Source organism: Chiloscyllium plagiosum, chromosome 2 (assembly GCF_004010195.1).
Source record: "Chiloscyllium plagiosum isolate BGI_BamShark_2017 chromosome 2, ASM401019v2, whole genome shotgun sequence".
In the NCBI taxonomy this organism is placed as follows: domain Eukaryota; kingdom Metazoa; phylum Chordata; class Chondrichthyes; order Orectolobiformes; family Hemiscylliidae; genus Chiloscyllium; species Chiloscyllium plagiosum.
The window spans coordinates 7,656,041-7,672,499 of NC_057711.1; the positions used below are offsets into that span (position 1 = coordinate 7,656,041).

Sequence of the window (16,459 nt, forward strand, 5' to 3'; positions counted from 1 at the left end):
AACTTCTCTTTCCAATCCTCCCACTTCCTCCAAACCAAAGGAGTAGCCATGGGCACCCGCATGGGCCCCAGCTATGCCTGCCTCTTCGTCGGATATGTGGAACTGTCCATCTTCCGCAGCTACACTGGCACCATCCCCCAGCTTTTCCTCCGTTACATCGATGATTGTATTGGCGCTACCTCGTGCTCCCACGAGGAGGTTGAACAGTTTATCCGCTTTACCAACACCTTCCACCCCGACCTCAAATTTACCTGGACCGTCTCAGACTCCTCCCTCCCCTTCCTAGACCTCTCCCTTTCTATCTCGGGCGACCGACTCAACATAGACATTTACTACAAACCGACTGACTCCCACAGCTACCTAGATTACACCTCCTCCCACCCTGCCCCCTGTAAAAACACCATCCCATATTCCCAATTCCTCCCCCTCCGCCGCATCTGCTCCCAGGAGGACCAATTCCACTACCGAACAACTCAAATGGCTTCCTTCTTCAAAGACCACAAATTCCCCTCTGACGTAGTCGACGACGCTCTCCACCGCATCTCCTCCCCTTCCCGCACCTCCGCCCTTAAACCCCACCCCTCCAATCACCACCAGGACAGAACCCTACTGGTCCTCACCTTCCACCCCACCAACCTCCGGATACATCGTATCATCCTCTGTCATTTCCACCATCTCCAGACAGACCCCACCACTAGGGCTGCATAGGTTAGGTTATTTTATTTTACATTAGGATTAATCCTCGGCACAACATCGTGGGCCAAAGGACCTGTTCTGTGCTGTACTTTTCTATACTCTATGTTCTATGTCTTTTCATTGTGGTAGGGGAGTCCAGAACTAGAGGGCATAGGTTTAGGGTGAGAGAGGTAAGATATAAAAGGGACCTAAGAGGCAACTTTTTCTTGCAGCGGATGGTGCGTGTATGGAATGAGCTGCCAGAGGATGTGGTGGAGGCCGGTACAATTGCAACATTTAAAAGGCATCTGGATGGGTATATGAATCAGAAGGATAGAGGGATATAGGCCAAGTGCTGGCAAATGGGACTAGATTAGGTTAGGATATCTGGTCAGCATGGATGGATTGGACCGAAGGGTTTGTTTCCGTTCTGTACCTCTCTATGACTCTGACTCTATGACTTCCTCTGGCAGCTCATTCTGTACACGTACTACACTCTGGATAAAACAATTGCCTCCGAGGTCCCTTTTATATCTTTCTCCTCTCACCTTAAACCTATGCCCTCACATTTTGGACACCCCTCCCTTGGGGAAATTATTGATTATTCACCCTATCCATGCCTCTCATGATTTTATAAACCTCTATAAAGTCACCCCTCAGCCCCCGATGCTCCAGGGAAAATAGCCCCAGACTATTCAGCCTCTCCCTATAGCTCATATCCTACAACCCTGGGAACATCCTTGTAAATCTTTTCTGCACCCTTTCAAGTTTCACATCTTTCCTACAGCAGGGAGTCCAGAATTTAACACAATATTCCACAAGTGGCCTAACCAATGTCCAGCACAGCTGCAGCATGACATCCCAATTCCTATACTCAATGCACTGACCAATAAAGGCAAGAGACATGCAGAGAAGTACACCAACATAGATGGACCAGCATTAGACAATAGAGTTAATTGAATTGTCTTTTAATTGTGTGACAGTAAGATTAAAGCCAGGTCGCCATTCATTTTAGTATTTAGCATGTATAAGTAATAAACAATTTTATAAAAAGGCCAAGCCTGAAAACAGTTTTGATCCTGCTTTCTCCTCAACCAATCTTGAACCGAAACACAAGGATGTGGCCATAAAACAACACGACTAAAGAATACTACACCTTCTGTATGACTTGGTGATGCTGTTAAACTGCCTTTATCTTTACAGATGCTGATGTATCAATTTATATGCTGTATTCCCAACATCCTCTGTGTATGGTCATGGGATTGGAAAGTGTGCCATCTAGTGACACCATAATTAGTGCAACAACAACTTGATTTAAGAAAAGGAAAATGCTGTGAGCACTGCAAATGTAAAATAAAAGCAGAAAGTGCTGGGAATACCCTGTTTGCAGTCTGTGATTGTCATCTAATCCATTTGGGATTTATGTTGATAGAGACTACAGGGGACTGGCTGTCAGTAAATGTTATCACTTATTGGGCTTGTCTTCTATTTATATATCGGACCCAGACATTATATGAAGCTTCTAGATAGGAACATTGCACAAAAGTTCTGGTAGTTATGTGACCTATTATCATTCATGTAGATTATCTTCTTTACATGTCAACATTAACACTGTACACTACACTGTCCAAATCTTTGACTATATTAGATTCCCTACTGTATGGAAACAAGCCCTTCGTCCCAACAAGTCCACACAGACCCTCCGAAGAGTAATCCATCCAGACCCATTCCCCTACCCTATATTTACCCCTGACTAATCCACTTAACACTATGGGCAATTTAGCATGGCCAATCCACGTGACCCGCACATCTTTGGATTGTGGGAGGAAACCGGAGAATGCAGAGGAAATGCAGACACAGGAAGAATGTGCAAACTCCACACAGGCAGTCGCCCAAGGCAGGCAGCAAACCTGGGTCCCTGGCACTGTGAGACAGCAGTGCTAACCACTGAGCCACAGGGCTGTCTTATTCTGTACATTATTTACATTATGTTACATTCAGCAGAAATGGGGAGAGAAACAGAATTTACATTTGCAAAACTGAGGGGTGAGAGAGTAAAGTGATGTTCAATTTGACTTGTCAAATCTGGTTCTCTCAGTACAACATGATACCGTATTTAATGTAGTATCATTCAGCCAAGGGTGCTGCACATAAATGATATCAGATAAAATTTGACACCATTCACAAAACAAAAGTTTTGATACCAACATGTTATTAGAACAGATGACCAAATTCTTGGTCAAACAGATACAGGTAGCTCTCCTATAACGCCGTAGTTGTATTTCAGTGAAACCTCACTTAATAGAAAAATTGTTTAATCTGAATAATGGGGCCTATGGGAAACATGGGGTTAGGGGCAGACCAGCAAAATGTATCACTCACAATCGCTCAAAAATCACCCAAGAGTCTAACGCAAAGTATAGCACAGCCTGAATGAAGGTTGAAATCATATTTATTAATGAAACAAAAGTAAATTTAATACAGTGCTTTTTAGAAATGTAAGAGAACTGCTCTGTGTACAGTACCTCTCACAGAAAACTGCTCTGTCAGGAGCTGACATCAGTGCATGTGCTGAATGAAGCACATGGACTGATCCCCGCGCTAATATCAACAGAGGTAAGTGTTCTCCAAAGTACCGTTCCCTAATTCTTCAGAGACGTTATAGCCAAATTGTGCTGCTGAAACGTGCGTTATCCCAGAACTACCTGTACTTTGTAAGGTGGCCTTTAAAGATTAAGGGAGAGATATAGAGAGATGGAGGAGTTTAAGGAATGAATTCCGAACAAAGGAAATCCCAATGAGCAAAGGCAAAATGATTGAATGGTGTACCAGGTTAGTAAAGTCCTGGGGGGTGTTGCTGAACAAAGAGTCCTTGGAATACAAACTAGAGGGCATAGGTTTAAGGTGAGAGGGGAAAGATTTAAAACGGACCTAAGGGGCAACTTTATCATGCAGAGGGTGGCGCATGTATGGAATGAGCTGCCAGAGGTAGTGGTGGAGGTTGGTACAATTACAACATTTAAAGGGCATCTGGATCAGTACATGAATAGAAAGGGTCTAGAGGGATATGGGCCAAAGGCGGGAAAATAGGCCTAGATTCATTTAGATTATCTGGTCGGCATGAACAAATTGGACCAAAAAGTCTGTTTCTGTACTGTACAACTCCATGACTCTACGAATATATGACCTTGCAAGATTATAAGGCTGGAGGAGATTATAAATACAGGGAGGGCAAGGGCACAAGGGGATTCGAAAAGAAGAAGAATTTCAAAATTGGGGTTTTGCCAGTGAGCCAGGAAAGGGGTAGCAAGGGCAATAAAGCAATGATGTGATGGATGGATGGATTAGCTGTGGGCTAGGACACGGAGAGCAGAGCTTTGGATGAGCTCACATTTATGGTGAGTAGTAAGTGGGAAGCCAATCAACAGAGCTTTGGAATTATTGCATTTGGAGGCAGAAGGTATAGATGATGGTTTCAGCAGTCGATGAGCTGAGGCAATGAGGCAATGGGTTGATGTTATGAAGGCACAGATAGGTAGTGTTTGGGAAGGCAAGGTTATGGAGTTGGGAACTCATCCCAGGGTCAAACAGAAGCATCAAAAGCAGTAAATAATAGCCCAAGGTCGACTTCATGAGGCGCAGCAACATTATGACTGTTTATAACAATCTTTATTTGTGTTTCCAACTACACAATTTTATATACAGATGAAGTCTCTCACAAACTAAACCACAGCCTCTTTGCTGTTTCCGAGTTAGGGCTCCTGAGTTCAGTAAAGAACCACCACCCACACTGATCTAAAATATATGTAAAATAACACGTTAGGCCCATGATGTCAGCTAATCTTAGTTAAATATATTTAAAGATATAATAACATGTAGAAGCAAAGAAGTAATAATAAGCAAAATTATATGTGACATATATAAACTGAGCTGATCATATAATTAGAAGAAGCAGATTACCCAACCTGAGAGTAATGATTAGCCACAATCATATCGAATGATGGAGGAGGTTCAATAATCTGAATGATTTACTCACTTTGCCAACCTGGTGAAATGTTAGGCATGGTATGTGGGTAATGATGTATGTCAGTCACTTAGCTCCTAGTAGGAGAAACAAAACTAAAGATATTGTAAACTGCTGACGGTTATAGGCAATTTTTCTTCTTCGACGATCAAACTGCTTGGTTTCAATAGTCAGACAAGCAAAATGTTAAAGGACTAAATGGCTCAGGTAAAAATGAGAGTCCAGACACTGCAATTTCAGTTTGGGGGTTTTGGGAGGGAAGGGGTGGGGAGGCAGTTATGAGAGGTCGGCCGGGATGAACTCAGGGCAGTTAAGAGGGTCTGAGGAGGTGGCAGGCCCAATATCAAGAACTTTGAGCAAAAGTTCAAGAATGTAGCATTCCTTTGGCATCTACGTCCAAACTCCTTTTCTCTCGCATGTCCTCCCCTCCAACACATGTCCCATTCCCCATCCAGGACTAGCCATGCCAGACCATGACAACACCCAATCCGATGCCTCTCCGTGAGCCCCGCCACACCCTGTGCCAAAAGTAGCCGTCCCCACCATCTAACCTTCCCCCAGTACTTTTCTCCAGCCAAGAAAACACTTAGATCAATAGGGGGTTTCCATGGGCTTATTACCATGGGAAAACAGGCAGTTCCATGTATAATCCTTCCCAAGGGAGTAGGGGAGGGTGGGGGAATGAGGCTTTGGGATGACATCCTCCCTCTGGGAAGATTGTTGCTTCAAGTCGTTAGCACAGGACCCAGGCCAACACCCCTCAGTGCAGGCCCATGGGTGAGCTCCACTGCTGGCCAGCTAAGTTGCAAGTGAGGCACTAGACTATCTCCCCTGCCCAGTGGAAGTAAGAAGATCCCATTGCACTACATTGGTGGAGAAACAGAAAGTTTACTTGGTCATTATGATATTGGCGGGATCTTGCTGTGCATACCTTTGCTGCTGCATTGCCACTTTTAAAGTACACCATTGGCTAAAATGCTAATTGTAGCAAAGGGTGCTACAAAGATGCAATTGTTTTGTGGTGAGGACCAGCAAAGACACTTTCTCCACCAATCCCCCCATCCCATCCAAAACCAATGAGAGCAGCTGACCACTGCAATGGTCTGAGTGGGGATCTCTGCCAACTTCCTCATGAGGGTTTTCACATTCACTCCACCAGCACAGCTTCTCAGTCCCTTGTGAATGCTTTGAGGAGAAAGTGAGGTCTGCAGATGCTGGAGATCAGAGATGGAAATGTGTTGCTGGAACAGGAGAATCGACGTTTCGGGCATTAGCCCTTCCTGAAGAAGGGCCAATGCCCGAAACGTCGATTCTCCTGTTCCCTAGATGCTGCCTGACCTGCTGCGCTTTTCCAGCAACACATTTCCAACCCTTGTGAATGCTAACCACTGGGTCTTTAACCCTGCTGCCTGCTGGGAAATCCGTGTGGGATTAACTGGGCACCCGTCAGGTGATGGCAGGTACCTTTGGTCAACATGGACACATGGCAAAGGTGGTCAACTGGACATCCCCCTAAAAGGCACGATGGTGGTGAACAGGCTCTTTTTTATTAATTCACAGGATGAGGAAATCACTGCAACATTGTTACTTTGTGGCTATACAAATGAACAGCATTAAATTGCCATCCCAGTAATTGTTGTAAATCGGAAGGTGGAAGGGAGAGAGGAATGTGGTGAAATTAAAATCATTAGGGAAGCAGTTTTGCTGGCTAGGCAAGCAGTCTTATCCTATCTCTAATTGCCCAGGGGGCAGTCCAGGGTTAACCTCATTGCTGTGGGTCTGGAGTCAAATGTAGGCCAGACCAGGTAAGGATGGCAGTTTCCTTCCCTAAAGGGCATTAGTGAACCAGATGGGCTTTTCCTGAAAATTGATACAGTCATCAGTAGACCCTTAATTCCAGATTTTTATTGAATTCAAATTCCAGGATTTGAACCTGGATCCCTAGAACATTACCTGGGTCTCTGGATTAATAGTCCAGCAATAATACTACTAGGCCATTACCTCCGCTCTGCTCAATTAAAAAAAACAACCACAGCTGCTGGCCCATTTTTTTTGTTACAGTCAGTTCTGCTATAACGTGGTAGCTCCATTCTTGTGCAATCCTGTGTTATAGTAATAGTCGCAGCATTTAAACTAATCGGGCCGGGATCTGCTATAACCGATACACGCTTTAAAAGTTCGCGCTTTAGAAACAGTGTCCCCAATTCATTAATTGTGTTTTAGCGAATCTGTGTTAACGAAATGCACGTTATAGCAGAACAACCTGTACTGGGATGCCAGTGTTACTGACTGGACCAGAATTTATTACCCATCCCTAATTATTCATAGGGTGTTAAGAATCAACCACGTTGCCATGAGTCAGGTGTCACATGTAGACCAGACTAGGTAAGGACGGCAGATTTTCTCCCCTAACGGGCACTAGTGAATCAGATGGGCTTTTACTACAATTGACAATGGTTTCACAGGAGCCAGGAAGCCTGGATTCAAATCGTACCTGCTCCATCTCTGAACAGGTTGATTAGAAAACATCCTTTGTTCCAGATTTTTATTGAATTCCGAAATTCACCTTCAGCCATGGATTCAAAACCATGTGGCTTTGAACGTTGGTCTGGGGTTCTGGATTGCTTGTCCAGTGATATTTCCACTATGCCAACAGGTCCCCATGTAATAATGGAATTCCATTCCCAGCTTGTCTATGGCACAAACCATACATGGGGCAGAAAGAACCGAAAACCAAAATACTGCTCAAAGACTGCAGAACACAGCTGGACTGAGGGAGCTAGGGCCTCTGGGAGATGAATCACAAAATATTAGAATTCAGGTACAGCGAATAATTAGAATTAGAACTAGAATTAGAATTAGCTTTATTGTTACATGTCTTCACATGAGTACAGTTAAAAGTTTGTAAGTTGCCACTCACAACGCTATCTTCAGTACAAAGTCTTAGGGAAAAAAAATTAGATAAATAAATTTTTTAAAATTCCAGCAATAAATTAGAAAAATAGAGAAATAAGAGTTCAGTATAACGGTCATAGAGATGTACAGCACTGAAACAGACCCTTCAGTCCAACTTGTCCATGCCAACCAGATATCCCAACCCAATCTAGTTCCAAGTTAAAAATCACACAACACCAGGTTATAATCCAACAGGTTTAATTGGAAGCATGCTAGCTTTCGGAGCGTCGCTCCTTCATCAGGTGTTTGATAAAGGAGCGGCGCTCCGAAAGCTAGTGTGCTTCCAATTAAACCTGTTGGACTATAAGCTGGTGTTGTGTGACTTTTAACTTTGTACACCCCAGTCCAACACCGGCATCTCCAAATCAATCTAGTTCCACTTGCCAGCATTTGGCCCATATCGCTTCAAACCCTTCCTATTCATATACCCATCCAGATGCCTTTTAAATGCTGTAATTACACTAGCCTCCACCACTTCCTCTGGCAGCTCATTCCATATACGCACCACCCTCTGCATGAAAAAGGTTGCCCCTGAGGTCCCTTATCTATGCCCTCTAGTTCTGGATTTCCCCGATCCCAAAGGAAAGATCTTGTCTACTTCCCCTATCCATGCCCCTCCTGATTGATTTCCTTCCAACGCAGACCCCCGCCCCCAGGCCAGGGGTCCGAGCGCACGCTGAGGTCAGGAGTTTGGGTCCACACTGAGGTCGGGAGTTTGGGTCCACACTGAGATCGGGAGTTTGGGTCCACACTGAGGCCGGGAGTTTGGGTCCGTGCTGAGGCCGGGAGTTTGAGTCCACGCTGAGGTCGGGAGTTTGAGTCCACACTGAGGTCGGGAGTTTGGGTCCGTGCTGAGGTCGGGAGTTTGGGTCCGTGCTGAGGTCGGGAGTTTGGGTCCACACTGAGGCCGTGAGTTTGGGTCCACACTGAGGTCGGGAGTTTGGGTCCACACTGAGGCCGGGAGTTTGAGTCCACGCTGAGGTCGGGAGTTTGAGTCCACGCTGAGGTCGGGAGTTTGGGTCCACACTGAGGTCAGGAGTTTGGGTCCACACTGAGGTCGGGAGTCTGGGTCCACGCTGAGGTCGGGAGTTTGGGTCCGTGCTGAGGCCGGGAGTTTGAGTCCACACTGAGGCCGGGGGTTTGGGTCCACACTGAGGTCGGGGGTTTGGGTCCATACTGAGGTCGGGAGTTTGGGTCCACACTGAGGTCAGGAGTTTGGGTCCACACTGAGATCGGGAGTTTGGGTCCACACTGAGATCGGGAGTTTGTGTCCACGCTGAGGTCGGGAGTTTGGGTCCGTGCTGAGGCCGGGAGTTTGAGTCCACACTGAGGTCGGGAGTTTGGGTCCACACTGAGGTCGGGAGTTTGGGTCCACACTGAGATCGGGAGTTTGGGTCCACACTGAGGTCGGGAGTTTGGGTCCACACTGAGATCGGGAGTTTAGGTCCACACTGAGGTCAGGAGTTTGAGTCCACACTGAGATCGGGAGTTTGGGTCCACACTGAGGTCGGGAGTTTGGGTCCACACTGAGATCGGGAGTTTGGGTCCACACTGAGGTCGGGTGTTTGGGTCTGTGCTGAGGCCGGGAGTTTGAGTCCACACTGAGGTCGGGAGTTTGGGTCCACACTGAGATCGGGAGTTTGGGTCCACACTGAGGTCGGGAGTTTGGGTCCGTGCTGAGGCCAGGAGTTTGGGTCCACGCTGAGGTCGGGAGTTTGGGTCCACATTGAGGCCGGGAGTTTGGGTCCACACTGAGGTCGGGAGTTTGGGTCCACACTGAGGTCGGGAGGTTGGGTCCACACTGAGGTCGGGAGTTTGGGTCCACACTGAGGTCGGGAGTCTGGGTCCACACTGAGGTCGGGAGTTTGGGTCCACACTGAGGTCAGGAGGTTGGGTCCACACTGAGGTCAGGAGTTTGGGTCCACACTGAGGTCAGGAGTTTGGGTCCACACTGAGGTCGGGAGTCTGGGTCCACGCTGAGGTCGGCAGTTTGGGTCCGTGCTGAGGCCGGGAGTTTGAGTCCACACTGAGGTCGGGAGTTTGGGTCCACACTGAGGTCGGGAGTTTGGGTCCATACTGAGGTCGGGAGTTTGGGTCCACACTGAGGTCAGGAGTTTGGGTCCACACTGAGGTCGGGAGTTTGGGTCCACACTGAGGTCGGGAGTTTGGGACCACACTGAGGCCGGGAGTTTGGGTCCACGCTGAGGTCGGGAGTTTGGGTCCACACTGAGGTAGGCAGTTTGGGTCCACACTGAGGTCGGGAGTTTGGGTCCACACTGAGGTCGGGAGTTTGGGTCCACACTGAGGTCGGAAGTTTTGGTCCGTGCTGAGGTCGGGTGTTTGGGTCCACACTGAAGTCGGGAGTTTGGGTCCACACTGAGGCTTGGAGTTTGGGTCCACACTGAGGTCGGGAGTTTGGGTCCACACTGAGGTCAGGAGTTTGGGTCTGTGCTGAGGCCGGGAGTTTGGGTCCACTCTGAGGTTGAAAGTTTTGGTCCGTGCTGAGGTCGGGTGTTTGGGTCCGTGCTGAGGCCGGGAGTTTGGGTCCACACTGAGGTCGGGAGTTTGGGTCCACACTGAGGCCGGGAGTTTGGGTTCACACTGAGATCGGGTGTTTGGGTCCGTGCTGAGGCCAGGAGTCCAAGCTGCCTTCCACCCCAGACGTCGCCGATGCCACCTGAGGATGGGAGGTAAATAGAAGAAGAAAAGAAAACGCGAGGAGAGAAAGCAAAGAAAAGTAACATATGTATCAGACAAACTCTGGCTCAGGACTCCTACTCCACCACCATCCTGGAAGTTGGATAAAAGAAATAGGAAGGGAAATGTGATGTAAACCGTCATTGCAAGAGTGTAGGGACTAATAGGAGGGAAGTATTTTTGCTACAACTGTACAGGGAATTAGTAAAACTTCCCTCATGTATCTGGGTATTTGGTGTTCCTACTTATAAGCAATACGTTTGCGTTGGAACTCATTCAGGGAGCAGTTCACCACTGTCACTCCCACACCAGATGGGTTCTCAAAGTGGACTGTGAGCTACACTCTCATTTAGCCCTCCTTGGAGTATTTTTGAAAAAATAACCAGTAACAACGCAAGTTTTGAACAGATCAAGGTTTTAAATAAGCAGTATGATGTCTTAGATAAAATTCAGATACAAAGATTAAAAGTAAATACAGATAAAAGATACTTATTTTAGTTTAGTTGTTATCAGAGTGTTACTGCTATAGGCTATTTGCTTGAAGATTGTCACTCCAAAAGATAGGTGTTGAAAATATGAAGTCAGAATTCCACAGCTGCAATGGCTTTTGTAATTGAATACATGACATCCCGTGTGTGCACGTGTGTAATGATAATAAGGATGGCATTTGCTCATGTTAAGAACCTGTGGTTGTAATCTGTTGCACTGCAGCTATCACACAGTTCTGCCCTTCTGGAAACTATGCAGCTCTTGATGCCTGCCATAGGTTTATCAGGAGAATTTACAGATTGACAATCAATAAATGCTTCCGGAGTCATTGACGAAGCAACCGAAGATGGTTAGGCCAAGAAAACTATACTGAGGAACTCTTGCAGTGCTGTCCTGGAGCTGAGATGATTGCCCTCATGCTATGGTTGGCATGATCCCAGCCAGCAAAGAATTATCTCCATCCATCCCCACTGACTCCAGTTTTGCAAGGACTTCTTGATGCCTCACTCAGTCAAATGCAGCCTCGGTGTCAATCCTCACTTCCCCTCTTGAGGTCAACTCCTTTATCCATGTTTGGACCTATGTTGTAACAAAATCAAGCGCGAGTGGACCAGGTGGAATTGCGTGTCAGTGAGCAGGTCATTGATAATTAAAATACAGTCCAACTCTCATTAATCTGAGGGTCACTATGCTTCAGGCAAGGGGAGAGTCATGGAATCATAAAGATGTACAGCACGGAAACAGACCCTTCAGTCCAACTCATCCATCTCGACCAGCTATCCCAAACTAATCTAGCCCAATTTGTCAGTACTTGGTCCATATCCCTCCAAACCCTTCCTATTCATAACGCATCCAGATGCCTTTTAAATGTTGCAATTGTAACAACCTCCACCACATCCTCAGGCAGCTCATTCTATACATGCACCACCGTCTGCATGAAAAAGTTGCCCCTTAGATCCCTTTTATATCTTTCCCCTCTCACCCTAAACCTATGCCTACTAGGATTGGAATACCCCGCCCCAGTGAAAAGACTTTGTCTGTTTACACTATCCATGTCCCTCATGATTTTATAAACCTCTATGAGGTCACACCTCAGCCATCGACACTCCAGGGAAAACAGCCCCAGCCTGTTCAGCCTCTCCCTATAGCTCAAATCTTCCAACCCTGGCAACAACCTTGTAAATCTTTTCTGAACCCTTTCAAGTTTCACAACATCCTTCCGATAGGAAGGAGACCAGAATTGCTCACAATATTCCAAAAGTGGTCTAACCAACGTCTTGTACAGCCACAACATGACCGCCCAATGCCTATACTTTATGCTCTGACCAATAAAGGAAAGCATTCCAAATACCTTCTTCACTATCCTATCTACCTGCGACTCCACTTTCAAGGAGCTATGAACCTGCACTCCAAGGTTTCTTTGTTCAGCAACAATCCCGAGGACCTTACCATTAAGTGTATAAGTCCTGCTAAGATTTGCTTTCCCGAAATGCAGCACCTCACATTTATTTAAATTAAACTCCATCTGCCACTTCTCAGCCCATTGGGCCATCGATAAAGATGCCGTTGTAATCTGAGGTAACCCTCTTCGCTGTCCACTACACCTCCACTGTTGGTGTCATCTGCAAACTTACTAACTGTACCTCTTATGCTCGCATCCAAATCATTTATGTAAATGACAAAAAGTAGAGGTACTCAGCACCGATCCTTGTGGCACTCCACTGGTCACAGGCCTCCAGTCTGAAAAACAACCCCCCACCACCACCTTTGAGCCAGTGCTGTATCCAAATGGCTAGTTCCCCCTGTATTCCATGAGATCTAACTTTGCTAACCAGTCTCCCATGGGGAACCTTGTCGAATGCCTTACTGAAGTCTATATAGATCACGTCTACCGCTCTGCCCTCATCAATGCTCTTTGTTACTTTTTCAAAAAACTCAATCAGGTTTGTGAGACATGATTTCCCACACACAAAGCCATGTTGATTATCCCAAATCAGTCCTTGCCTTTCCAAATACATGTACATCCTGTCCCTCTGGATTCCCTCCAACAACTTGCCCACCACCGACGTCAGGCTCACTGGTCTATAGTTCCCTGGCTTGTCCTTACTACTTTTCTTAAATAATGGTACCACGTTAGCCAACCTCGAGTCTTCCGGCACCTCACCTGTGTCTATCGATGATACAAATATCTCAGCAAGGGGCCCAGCAATCACTTCTCTAGATTCCCACAGAGCTCTACTACGGACACCTGATCAGGTCCTGGGGATTTATCCACCATTGTGCATTTCAAGACATCCAGCACTTCCTTCTCTGTAATGTGGACATTTTACAAGATGTCACCATCTATTTCCCTACATTCGGTATCTTCCATATCTTTCTCCACAGTAAACACTGATGCAAAATATTCATTTAGTATCTACACCATCTCCTGCAGCTCCACACAAAGGCCGCCTTGCTGAGCTTTGAGGGGCCCTATTCACTCCCTAGTTATCCTTTTGCCCTTAATGTATTTGTAAAAATCCTTTGGACTCTCCTTAACCCTATTTGCCAAAACTATCTCATGTCCCCGTTTTGCCCTCCTGATTTCTCTCTTAAGTATACTCCTACTGCCTTTATACTCTTCTAAGGATTCACTCGATCTATCCTGTCTATACCTGACATATGCTTCCTTCTTTTTCTTAACCAAACCCTCAATTTCTTTAGTCATCCAGCATTCCCTATACCTACCAGCCTTCCCTTTTACCCTAACAAGAATATACTTTCTCTGGACTCATTTCTAAAGGCTTCCCATTTTCCAGCCGTCCCGTTACCTGCGAACATCTGCCTCCAATTAGCTTTCGAAAATTCTTGCCTAATACCGTCAAAATTGACCTTCCTCCAATTTGGAACTTCAACTTCAACTCCAATTTGGTCTATCCTTTTCCATTACTATTCTAAAACTAATAGAATTATGGTCGCTGGCCCCAAAGTGCTCCCCTACTGACACCTCAGTCACCTGCCCTGCCTTATTTCCCAAGAGTAGGTCAAGTTTTGCACCTTCTCTAGTAGGTACAACCACACACTGAATCAGAAAATTGTCTTGTACATACTTAACAAATTCCTCTCCATCTAAACCCTTAACACTATGGCAGTCCCAGTCGATGTTTGGAAAGTTAAAATCCTCTACCATAACCACCCTATTATTCTTACAGATAGCTGAGATCTCCTTATAAGTTTGTTTCTCAATTTCCCTCTGACTATTAGGGGTCTATAATACAACCCCAATAAGGTGATCATCCCTTTCTTATTTCTCAGTTCCACTCAAATAACTTCCCTGGATGTATTTCCGGGAATATCCTCCCTCAGTACAGCTGTAATGCTGTCCCTTATCAAAAGTGCTACTCCCCCTCCTCTCTTGCCTCCCTTTCTATCCTTCCTGTAGCATTTGTATCCTGGAACATTAAGCTGCCAGTCCTGCCCATCCCTGAGCCATGTTTCTGTAATTGCTATGATATCCCAGTCCCATGTTCTTAACCATGCCCTGAGTTCATCTGCTTTCCCTGTTTGGCCTCTGGCATTGAAATAAATGCTGTTTAATTTATCAGTCTTACCTTGTTCTCTGCTTTGTCCCTGATTCTTTTCTCAACTGTACCAGTCTCAGATTGATCTCTTTCCGCACTATCTCCCTGGGTCCCACCCACAGCCCCCCCAATCTTACTAGTTTAAATCCTCCAAAGCAGCTGTCGCAAATTTCCCTGCCAGTATATTAGTCCCCTTCCAATTCAAGTGCAGTCCATCCATCTTGTACAGGTCACTTCTACCCCAAAAGAGATTCCAATGATCCAAAAATGTGAATCCTTCTCATACACCAGCTCCTCAGCCATGCATTCATCTGCTCTAACCTATTCCTACTCTCACTAGCTCGTAGCACCGGGAGTAATCCAGATATTACTACTCTCGAGGACCTCCTTTTTAAATGCCTGCCTAATTCTCTGTAAACACCCTTCAGAATCTCAACCTTTTCCCTTCCTATATGTTGGTTCCAATGTGTACACTGACCTCCTGCTGGCCCCTCTCCCCCGTGAGAACATTCTGCACCCCCTCTGGGACATCCTTGATCCTGGCACCAGGGAAGCAACACACCATTCTGCTTTTTTGTTGCTGGCCACAGAAACATCTGTCTGTACCTCGGACTAGAGAGTCCCCTATCACAATTGATTGCTTGGAACCCAACGTACCCCTCATTACATTACAGCCAGTCTCGATGCCAGAAACTTGGCTATTCATGCTACATTCCCCTGAAAGTCCATCACCCTCTACATTTTCCAAAACAGCATACTGGTCTGAAATGGAGATAGTCACAGAAGACTCCTGTCTAGATTAGAGTGGTGCTGGAAAAGCACAGCAGGTCAGGCAGCTCCAAAACATCAATTTTCCTGATCCTCAGATGCTGCCTGACCTGCTGTGCTTTTCCAGCACCACTCGAATCTAGATTCTGGTTTCCAGCATCTGCAGTCATTGTTTTTACCACAGAAGACTCGTGTACTACCCACCTACTTCTCTTACCTTTCTTGGAATTAACCCATTTACCTGACTGTATCTATGGTTTTTCTCCCTTCCTATAACTGTCATCCATCACAACTCTAGCTCTTGTAAATTCCTCATTGCCTCTAACTGTCGCTCTAACCAATCCATTCAATCAGGCAAGATTTGCAACCAACGACATTTATTGCAGATATAATCCTCAGTAACTTTTAAACTCACCTGAAATTCCTACATCTAACAAGAAGAGCATATCACTCTACTGAAGGCCATTTTGCTCTTTCCAATCTATAGACCCAGAAAATAGCACCGTCTTATTGCTCTTCAAAACACTGATCCAGGCTAACTTAATGCTTATGGCTTATATCTTTAAAACTTAGTCAAGAGACAGATCTCAGTAAAAGCTTATAATCAAGGAAGAACCTACTCTACTCACTATTGTAGATTTACAGCAAGGCTTAAAACTATTTACTTATCTGTTTCTGTGCTGTGACCTCTCCCAAACAGGTTCCTCCAAGATCAGTTGCGAATTTCGCTCTTTGTTAAATTTTCCTAGACACATTCCGATGTCCAGCCATACATGAATTCAAACTGCAAAGGCAGTAACTGTGCAGATTCACTGCTGTGTCAGTTAGCAGTGTGGGTCTCTCTCTCTCTCTCTCCCTTACAGACCATGTGCTTACTGCCTTTGTCTGTCTTTCTCCCTTTTAAAACTGTTGTTTTGACTTTTTTTCCCAATATTCCAAAACAATGCAACAGCATATAAAACAGTAATTGCTGCTCCTGGAATTCGAGGAAATCATCTCTAACACCTAAAATACCTCAAAAAAGGAGCAGCCTGTTATAGCCAGAAATGTTTCCTGTCCTCCATCTTGGAGAGGTTGAGAAGGAGAGTCCCTCATGGTAACCTCAGCCAGTGCAGGAATTAAACCCACACTGTTAGTATTACAGCAAACCAGCCATCCAGCCAACTGAGCTATCTGACCCCCTTTGATAAGATCACTGTCAACAAATTCCATTGCTTTGCTGATGATCAAGATGAGACGGGTAGGGGAGTAAGTGGCCAAGTTTAATTTGTCCTGACTTTGGGGACAGGTG

General features: G+C 45.8%; 1 protein-coding gene across 1 annotated transcript in view; it reads left to right on the top strand.

Moving 5' to 3' along the window:
• Positions 1-16,459, top strand: part of LOC122539540 (histone PARylation factor 1) — a 60,042-nt gene that overhangs the window by 20,420 nt on the left and 23,163 nt on the right. The window lies entirely within an intron of this gene.